Genomic DNA, 10,606 nt, shown 5'->3' with positions numbered 1-10,606 from the left:
TTTGGAATAATAAATGAGCTTCATGGAGATGCACAAACTGACTTGCAATGTTATGGAAACCTAGAGCTCTATTAATGTCTTCAATAGACATGTCAAGCAAGGCAGCTGAAGGGAATTTCTTATCAAGTTGCTGGCTTAGACCCTGGACTTCTTCATGTAGGACGGCATTATCAAAGCTTGCTGATCTTAGTGCCCAGATCCTCTCTCCGTATTTGATTACTCCAGAAACAAAGACAGGAACGGCTACAAATATGAGTGGATTCTTGCTCCACCATGACCTTAACAAGGCATAAAGCGCAACCGCAACTTGGGTTACTAGTTGAAGTAGCTGTCTTAACCACAGTTGGTTATCTTCCACTGAATATGCAGTAATAGCATCCGGGCCACCAAGATGAACAAGGAGGGTTGCTGCCCAAAATGCAGGGACAAAGTCTGGGTTTGGATTGGCACAGTTTGTTTCTGTACCTCCTTGGATACGGGCAAGGATACTCATGCAAAGAGTTGCCACCCACTCCGCCGACAAGTATGCTAACCAAATAAAATTCCGGAGCCAGGCTGCAGCTACGTGCTTTCGTTTTCTTCCGAAGAAGACGAGAAAGATTTGCAAAGAGAAACTTAGCAAAATCAAGGCACGAAACTCCCATTCATTCCACAATTCCTTAACTTTTTCAGATAAATCATAAACGTTCGTCATTGTTCTCCTACAATGCAAGGTAGAAATATTGAACTTTTCCTAGACATTAGCAGTTAAATAGAATACTAGCTAGTGAAATGAATTCTTCTTAATTCCTAATTAATCGTGCATTATGTGATTTATATCATAAAAAAAAGGGAATGCTAGTGAAATTATTATTAATTAAACAGAATAATTAATGGTAATAATCAAGCATTTGAAATACATTGCAGGAATCCAATAAAAAAAAATATAGTAACAAAATGTGATCTTATTCAAGTAGCGTTAATAAATCACATGGAAATAGATTAGACTTAAATTGAAAGAGAGTTGACCCGGTTAATCTTAACTCAATCTATAAATCCGATCAAAGCTTGAATGTGACCGGGTTTAATTTTTTTTTGTATTTTGTCAAAAAATCATGAAACAATCCCTCAAAATCATGAACTTTGTTGTTGTGTCATGGGCAAGACAAGTTTTATAACATTGATTAGAATGAATATATCTATCCATTGAATCAGCGATCTCTTATCATGTTAGATGATTGATTCAAAACTCTCTTAAACATCTACCTTTTTATTTATTTGGATACCTCAAACTATTGTTTTGGTAAAAAATTACTCATTTTTTTTTTATTATCTAGATGATATGGTCTAGAAACACAACACATGTTGTGAAATCATATACTTTAAAGAAAAAACAACAATAAAAGGGATGGAAACATGGACATTAATATTTTAGTGCAACAATCAATAAAATTCTTAATGGGATCTATATAAAACTATAGTGTATACTAATTAACAAAATATTTTAAAAATTATAGTCAGACGTTACCCAATTTTAACTCGCAGCTCGTCCCAAGCTAAGACTTTGAGGATAAATGCTGGCTTTTATTATTGAAAACCCTTGGAATATTCATTACTTACAGATTAATCAATCATAAATTATTATTATTATTAAAAAAGAAACATAGAATAAATTGCTTTCTCTCATCACAAGGTAGAGTTCTGTCAAAACATGTGATAACACGCACCCATCCTTGTCACTATTGCTTTAAATTGTTTTAAGTAAATTATTATTTTTGTGTGTTTAGTATTGTGGTATAAAATATTTTTAAAAGTTTTTTTTTATTTGTAAAATATATTAAAATATTTATTTTAGATTTTTTTTAATTTTTAACAAAATGAAAATAAAATTATTTAAAAAACAAGCAAAAATCAACTGGACTTACCTTTCCTTTTCTTTCACCAAACTCCATTTTACTTCCTAAAATTCAATCCTTTCTTTCAAGACCAGGGAGCACTGCCTGCCTTCCATGGTAATTAAATGTTTAATTCAATGATGGAATATTTCCGCACCAAAAAGAAGAAGTCAATATTAGAATTTGATAGCCAAAAGAATTTGTTAATTTTCTTAACCTTTTTCATATCGATATTGAGAATATGAATCTTGTTGAATGCGTAAACTAACTTGATAATATGATCATAAAGCCAAAATAAATAAATAAATAAATAAATAAAGAAATTGTTAGAATTTGATCAGCCGCAAAATATATTTAAAAAAAAAAGCTGAATTTTGTTTGCTCTACTATGCAGCGTCGAATATGTTTGGAAAGCTAGCTTCCCACTTAGCAATTGAGCATATGTATTGTAAACATCCATCGCCCACCAAGATGACCTCCAAATGCCCTCTCTACCATGCAATTTAATCCATGGTATAAGGTATGTTTATGCCAACTTATATCATAGAAATTTTGATACTTATTCTATATATAGAAGATTTACTATTTTTGTTTCTTCTATAAAATGGCGTATTTTAGTTTTAAAATAGTTATATTTTAACCCAAAATCAATAACCATTTTATAATTTGTCCAGGTTATTCACTTGGGTCTTAAAGTTTTTTTTTTTGAAACACTTGAAACGACTTTGACTTAGGTTTTGAATTTTTTTAAAACAATATTTAAAATGATGTTATTCTATGTTTTTATTAAAAAAGTATATTAAAACAATATTATTTTTAATAAATAAACTAAATTAATATAAAACGTGACCTGGATTAAATTTTAAGTTGCTTAACTTATCAACTACATAAGTTTGATAACTATAATAGAAATATAAATGATTGTTATATCTCAACATGTTTTTTTGAACCCTTCCAACCTCAAATTTTTATATCTTCGCCCTAGATTGTATGCATGAAGAATTATTTATTCAAATATTAGTCAGAAGGTTCGACCCATTATAAATAAAAAAAGAATCCACTCTTCAGTTTTATTATGTGCTAGGAATAGTTACTAGTGCATATGTCAAAGACAGGGATGGCCTTATTCATACTCTTTTCTCATAGAGAGGATTGGGTTATGGTAAAACTCGAAGGCAAAAAAAAGGGTTTAATTATATCATCATCTAACTTTATGTTACGTCTCTTTCACTACATACAATAATACAGACATACAAGTAGATGTGTTTGTTTTATAATTCTTTATGATGACATAAGAATAGTGTATAAAAATTTAAATTTACAATATAGTTTTTTTAATTACGTTATCATATTATATATAGACACATACTCTTTTCTTGAAACCATTCATCATTTTTTCTTGAAAATCAAACCATAAATTATAGTCAAAACAAAATGCATGTTAATAATACACTATATAGGTTAAGAATAATTTTTAAAAAATAATCTAATTTTAAGATATTTGGGGGTTTATGAAGGATGTTTAATGACGTCTTAAACTTAGAGATATTATGTGAAAAACTATTTTGAGATAAATGTTAATTGGCAACAAAATATTTATTGAAAAAGAGAGGTAAATGATTAATATTTAAGAACAAAAATCCCAAAAACCGTGGCCCGAATAGCTTCTCCAAGTTTCCCACCCTTGAATGAGGTGAACTCTATTTTATGATCTACTCATCTAAAGGAGTACATAACTGGGAAACCTAATTGCAAAACCAATTTGTTTTTTTGGGGGAAATATAGCTGGAAAAAAGAAGGGGAAGTGTACGGCCATGGTAAGAGGCCCATGAATTAAGCAAGCAAACCACAATGGCAACTCTATAAGCCTAGACTTGATTTCACTTTCACCCCGAAGGCCCAAAGTTACAAACATTTTAGCTGCCTGAAAGACAGCAAGAAAACTAAACAGAGCAACTCCTCTGCTTCTTCCTTTTTGCACGAAGGAAGCTTCAAAACTCAAAAGGTGTGATTTTCATCTCAACTCTCTTGCACTTCAAATGCTTTATTTTACTGTTGTTCTTGGTCTTTTTCTGTTTGTGCAAAAGCCATGTTTCTTTCTGCTTACAAAGCTTGTGGTTTTACTATTCACGGCTCATCTTTTAAAATAGTAGAGAATTATAAGTTATAGTAGATAAAGGAGCAAACTTTATCGGGAAAAATGTATCTATCTCCTCATAGAGAGAGAGAGTATATCTTGTTAAATGCTGTGTTGTATTTAGATATTTGTTCATTTGTTGATTTAATTTGATATCATTTTAGTATGTTTTCGAGCTTCTGTTTATTAAAGTTTGTTAATAACAATGAATCTAAGTAGATAAAGACTGAGTCTTTTTATGATTAGCTGATATGGGTTTTCTATGTTTTGGTTTTGTGTTGCAGTTACTCGATTGTTTTCATGGATTGAGTGGCCTGCTTTCTATGTTATTAAGCTCTTTTTTAATTAAAAGATGGTGTTTCTTGGAACGTAGTTTTCATTTGGGTAAGAGCATTTCAAACCCGATTTCTGAGGATGTTGTTTTTAGAGCTATTTGTGTTAATCTCAAACAAAGGAGATGGAATTTCTTGGAGAAAAATTTGGCGAGTCTAACAAATGCATTAGTGAGTCGTGTTGTTTGTGAGTTTCAGAACACGCCTCAGTTAGTTTTGGAGTTTTACAATTGGGTTGGAGAGAAGAGTGTTTTGCACTCGCTGGAGATTTCATGCAGTGTAATTCATGTTCTGGTTAATTCGAGGAGATATGACGATGCCTTGTCTCTTATGGGGAATTTGATGACTGTAAATGGCTTATCTCCTCTGGAGGTCCTAGAAGCATTGAATAATTGTTATGGAATCTGTGAATCAAGTCCTGCTGTTTTTGATGCATTGGTTCGTGCTTGTACTCAAATAGGGGCTACTGTGGGTGCTTATGAAGTGATCAAGAAGTTGCAAATAGAGGGTTGCTGGGTTACAATTCATGCCTGGAATAACTTTTTGAGCCATCTCATTAGGGTGAATGAGATCCATAGGTTTTGGATGGTGTATAGGGAAATGGTTTCTTATGGGTATATGGAGAATGTAAATACTTTCAACTTGGTTGTGCATGCTCTTTGTAAATATTGTAAATTACAAGAAGCACTGCTGTGTTCTATCGAATTCTGAAGAGTGGTATTTGGCCTAATGTTGTTACTTTTAACATGATGGTTGATGGAGCTTGCAAGATGGGTGACATGGACCTTGCCTTGAAGCTAGTTAGGAAGATGGAAATAATGTCTGGAGGATCTAGTAAGCCCAATTCTGTAACTTATAACAGTCTCATCGATGGGTTTTGCAAAATAGGGGGGATAACTGTGGCAGAAGAACTTAGGAATGAAATGATGAAAATAGATATTGAGCCTAATGTGAGGACCTATGCAACCATGATTGAAGGGTATTCACGAGCTGGGTGTTTGGAGGAGGCACTTAGGTTATGTGATGAAATGGTGGAAAGGGGATTGCTGCCGAATTCTGTGGTGTATAATTCAATTTTGCATTGGCTTTACATGGAAGGAGACGTGGATGGTGTGTTTTTGGTATTTACTGACATGTCAGATAAGCAGATACCCCTTGATAAATTCACCTGTTCAATCCTCACAAGGGGTCTTTGCAGAAATGGCTATATAACCAATGCTCTTAAATTCCTTAACCAATTTCTAGAAAATAACCTCATTGAAGATGCATTTTCACAATATTCTTATCAATTTCTTATGCAAAAGCAACAAGTTTGCTGCGGCCAGGCAACTGTTGGCCAGGATGTATGTACATGGCTTGGTTCCTGATGTTGTTACATTTGGTACTTTGATCGATGGGCACTGCAAGGAAGGGAACATTGAAAGTGCAGTTCAGGTCTATGACAAAATGGTGAAGGGTGAGGAAAAACCCAACTTGTTAATATACAATTCTATTATAAATGGTTTATGTAAATCCGGGTTGGTGGATGTTGCTAGATCTTTGGTAGATGTATTACAGAGGATGGGTTTTGTTGACACCATAACTTATAACACCCTGATAAATGGATATTTCAACTGTGGGAAGTTTGACAAGGCATTTAAGTTATCAACATTACTGCAAAATGCTGGAATTTTTGCAAGCAGTGCCACTTACAACACGTTGATCAAGTTTTTGTGTAAGTTTGGTTGTGTTCAAGAAGCAAAGGAACTGATGACGATGATGGTCCTATGGGGTGTGCTTCCCGATAGTATAACATATAGAACTCTTTTTACCAACATCGACAAGAATTACAGTGCTGAAGAGGTAATTGAATTGCATGACTACATGGTGCTTAAGGGAGTTGTTCCTGATAAACTAACATATGAAAACATTGTTAGCCCACTTCTTCAAGAAGAAAGTGCAACCAGCTGAGTTTTGGTGCGGCTGAGTGAGCATTCAGTGTAGAAAGAAGAAAACCACATAGGCCAAAATTCCGTTCTTTAATTTCTGTTGTTCAAATCAAGAATTTGTTGAGCTTACAAAGAAATAGGGGATTGCAAATGTACTTTCATTCTTACTTCCAGTTAAACTGCTGTTTCCATATATAAGACACTGGATTCAGGTTTTTTCAGTTTTGTTCTCTTTACTTCATTGATACTGGTTTAAAGTAGTTCTGAATTAGTTCTTGATGCAAAACATGGGTACTAAGTTGTCCAATTAGCAGATTTTTGAAAATACTTGGGAATGCACTTTTTTTTTTATACAACTATTTCTTGCGTGATTTGCTGTATTGCATCAGAGGGTGGTTAGGGTGGTTTGGTTCATGAGACATGCACATGTAGCTTGTTGTGAAGGCTCCATTTTGGGTGATTAGCATGGTGGCTCATCTTAGAATTCAAAGACTTGGTAATTGGTTAAAGTTCATTATTCTGTCTTTCTTTCAGAATGGTTGGATTTGGATAGATGGAGGGACAGTGTCCTAAAGGGCTAAACTACAGAACCAAGCCATAGGGGTGGATCCTATGGTTTGTTTGAGTTGATTTTCTTGCTTCAAGAGCATCCAAGTCCCGTAGCCCCTTGTACCTTTCAAAAATGGGTGGAATCAGTCTAGCGACTGCTGTCCACTGCCACCCAAGTCCTCAACTGAGATCATGCTACATTAGAATTTAGATTATTAGCCACTCAATTAATCACAAAAAATGAATTAAATACCAACAAAATCATTGTTAACCTCGTATTAGGCTCTCCTTGAAAAAATGAATTGAGATCATAAACAAAGCATGTCTATGTTAAATGATGTCTCAATCAATCTTCCAACGGTCAAAATCCTTATCTCCAAACTTCATCCACTCTCTTCCTTTCCCTCCACTGATTTCTCCTTCTCTTTTCCTCATTACCATAAACCTTAAACAAGAAAAGGAGACGCCAATCACACAAAAACAACATAGCCAAAAAACTCCTCTTTCCCTTGTCTTCTTCTCTTGTGGCTACCTAGCTAGAGCCTCAACAAATCCACCATGGCTTGCTCACATCTAACAATGTGGGTGTCCTCAAAAGCTTCACTTTCAGACACCACTGCACTCTGTTTTCTCTCTTCTCTCAACCCTTTCCAGCTTCCAAGCTCGCCAGCTGCAAATAATCCTTCAAGACCCTCTTCTGCGACCCCAATTCACTGTGGTCTCCGGGAGCTTAGGAGTCGTATAGATTCAGTGAAAAACACACAGAAGATCACTGAGGCTAAGAAGCTTGTTGCTGCTGCTAAAGTGAGGAGCTGTTGTTAATGGGTGGCCTTTCTCTGAAACTCTTGTTGAAGTTCTTTATAACATCAATGAACAGCTTCGGACTGAAGATATTGATATACCTTCAACCAAAGTTAGGCCTGTTAAGAAAGTTGCTCTAGTTGTTGTTACTGGTGGTAGAGGACTTTGTGGGGGTTTTAATAATTATATTCTCAAGAAAGCAGAAGCTAGAATTGAAGAATTGAAGAGTTTTGGAATTTAATATACTGTCATTAATGTTGGAAAGAAGGGAAACTCTTATTTCTTTCGTAGGCCTTATATTCCAGTTGACAGGTTTATTGAAGGAACTGGTCTACCTACAGCTAAAGAAGCTCAAGCAATAGCAGATGATGTCTCCATACTCTGAGTATTACAATGCCATTACCGAGCTCACCACCTTGACAAGAGTCAACTCGTTCCCGGAACCTGCGCATGCCCTCTGCTCCTTCATAGCAACCGCGTCTTAATGCTCCACAAGTCACCCACTTATTGTCCAAGGCAAATGTGTTCTAGCTCATTGATCTTTAACATGAGGGCAATATCCATGAAAGTCAATCTTATATTTGTCTCCATACTCATCATAGCCACTTCATTTGGCTATACATCTGTACACTTATATCTAGCCATCATATCAGCTCTGGGGCGTTCTGAACTGGGCTCATATCTTGGCCCACACACCTTCTTCTCGAGTGTCTCCGCTCGTCGTCATGCGGCGGTCTGAATTGGGGCTCCTATCACGACCTTCACACCTTCTCCTGAGGTGTCTTTGCCTTTCATAGGCAGTCACATCCTCCTTCAGCTGGGATGCTTCAGTGGCTTCAAGATTCTCTACCACCATGTGGACTTGGGAGAGATCACAACCACTGACTACATAGAAAGAGAAAGTTGCGGTATACTCATCGCAATCCTCCACCTCGATTTCTATGTTTGGAGCTTCTACGCCTTTCTGCTTGATAGCTCCACCTACACCACTCTCTTTGGTGTCTTCGCCTTTCATCATAGGTGGTCGCCTTTTATCACAAGCGTTCGCACCCCCTTAATTAGGTGCTTCTACAACAGCTCATCTTTCCATCCTTGCATGTGTTGGAAAGGTCCTCGCTTGTTGTCTTCATCAAGAGCATAAGAAACTTCATGTTGTACACAGTCTCTGCTCTGAGCTTCATCTGGGAACACTTCTTCTCCTTGCACTTGTTGTCTCATTACAGTACCTCATTGGATCCCTCGGGTACTCCTGCACAATCTCCGTGTGCCCTCGTGCAATTTCTGTTCTCTAGATTTCTCCCTATTCCTTGCATATGTTTGACAACAGTTCATCCTGTCACAACACCTGTCCAAGTCAAAATGGGGTGCCAATCTTTATCCCCTTGCTGTATTTTTTTTCCATTATCAGGGTTTTCATCAATTCTCCCCTCGAGAAATGACAGTCACCGAATCTAACTTCTTTTGAGAAATCACCACTCCATCAGATCCTTGAACATACGGAACCCAACTGTTCCCCTTGTGCCGTCATCCTGCTAGTCTTCAACCGTTTCATTACAAACTGCTATATATATGAAAATAGTACCGTATGGATAATCCTTCCACTAAGCAAGTTCCCATGAAAGATTGGAGGGGTCACACTGGTCCCGCTTAAAACCCAATCTCCTAGACAGAACTTCTTAGGCCATATCTATCCATCATACTTATACCAATTGTTGGGCGGAATCCGGGGACCGGTGATGTACTGTTCTCTGCTCATGGGAGGGGAAGCACACTGAGACACACTATTTACGTGGTTCGGCAAAACCGCCTACATCCACGGGAAAGAGTCCATTTTATTATAGATAGAGAAAGGATACAATAAATACATAGAGAAGGATCTCATCACTCAACTCCCATCTCTCTTGCTGCCTTGCAGCTGCAGGGTTGTTGCCCCCTTTCTCTTCTCTCTTGCACACACTCATGTTTTTCTCTCACACTCTTGCTCTCAAATATAAGTCTCCTTTATAGGCATTTCTTAGCAGCCTTCTCCAGCACATGTAGGGGACAAATGGTGGCTTAAATCATGCCACTAATTGTGGCATTAGTGGAGCCACCACCAACTTGGTGGTGGGGTATTGCCACTAAATGGCAATACCTAACAAAAACAGCTACACAGACCTTTTTCAATGAAATTAGTTCGCATCCAAAACCTTCTTTCACAGTAGTTTTCATGATCAATCATCTTGTCCTGCGACTTCCTTTATATTGAAATTCTTGTCGGCCAATCGCAAAGTGATACAAATTTAACAGGTCTGATTCAGCCTGTATAGAAATGGTTCAAGACTGAGACAGCCAAGTGACATGCAGAAACTCTTTTCAACCAATGTTGCTATAGTCTTATATCCATCTGATTTTCTAGACAGTGAACCTACAATAAGGCTGTTGCAAGTTTTTCTATTTTCTGATTTGACCTCTTAAGCTACATTAAACCTCGTATCATTTTTTATCATGTAGTTGAGTAGGATTCAACAGGTGGTGATTAGTCAATGAGTCTATTCTGTCAAATGTAGTTGTAAGGTGTTCTCTGAACTCCTGATCATTTGTGGTAATCCAACTTTCGCCTTAGCCTTCCATGTATTTACAGTATACTGAAGTCGCGTGGTTGCAATTAAGAATGATTGTCCTGTTAATATATTTGTCCCGAAAATGATGTTTCTGCGATTCAATTCAAAGTATTAAGTCATCTGCTTTCTGGTGATACACATTCTGCCTAAAAAGGAGTTTGGCCCTCAAGAATCCTCTTGAAAGCAAAATCGAAGTTCAATGATCAGAACAGTTATCGCAGAGAATACATTTTTCGGATAGATAAATTCCATAATTTGTTGAAATTGAAAAGCCTTTCAAATAGAGGCAAGACATGTTGGAGTCCTTATCGAAGATTAACCTGTTATGTTGCCTGTTTGCATCATTGGATCTTGCAGCTCGAAGGACAACTCTAATTCTGGC

At 36.5% G+C, this 10,606-nt stretch overlaps 2 pseudogenes; both read left to right on the top strand.

The window, feature by feature from the left end:
• Window positions 1–3,682: 3,682 nt before the first annotated feature.
• LOC118042541 (uncharacterized) lies at window positions 3,683–6,630 on the top strand (annotated as a pseudogene).
• A 94-nt stretch (window positions 6,631–6,724) lies between these two features.
• On the top strand, window positions 6,725–8,006 carry LOC118042536 (ATP synthase gamma chain, chloroplastic-like; annotated as a pseudogene).
• Window positions 8,007–10,606: the final 2,600 nt, after the last annotated feature.

The sequence above is a fragment of the Populus alba genome, chromosome 11 (assembly GCF_005239225.2).
Source record: "Populus alba chromosome 11, ASM523922v2, whole genome shotgun sequence".
NCBI lineage: Eukaryota > Viridiplantae > Streptophyta > Magnoliopsida > Malpighiales > Salicaceae > Populus > Populus alba.
Note: the sequence above shows the minus strand (reverse complement) of the source record. Positions and strands in the feature narration are given on the sequence as shown.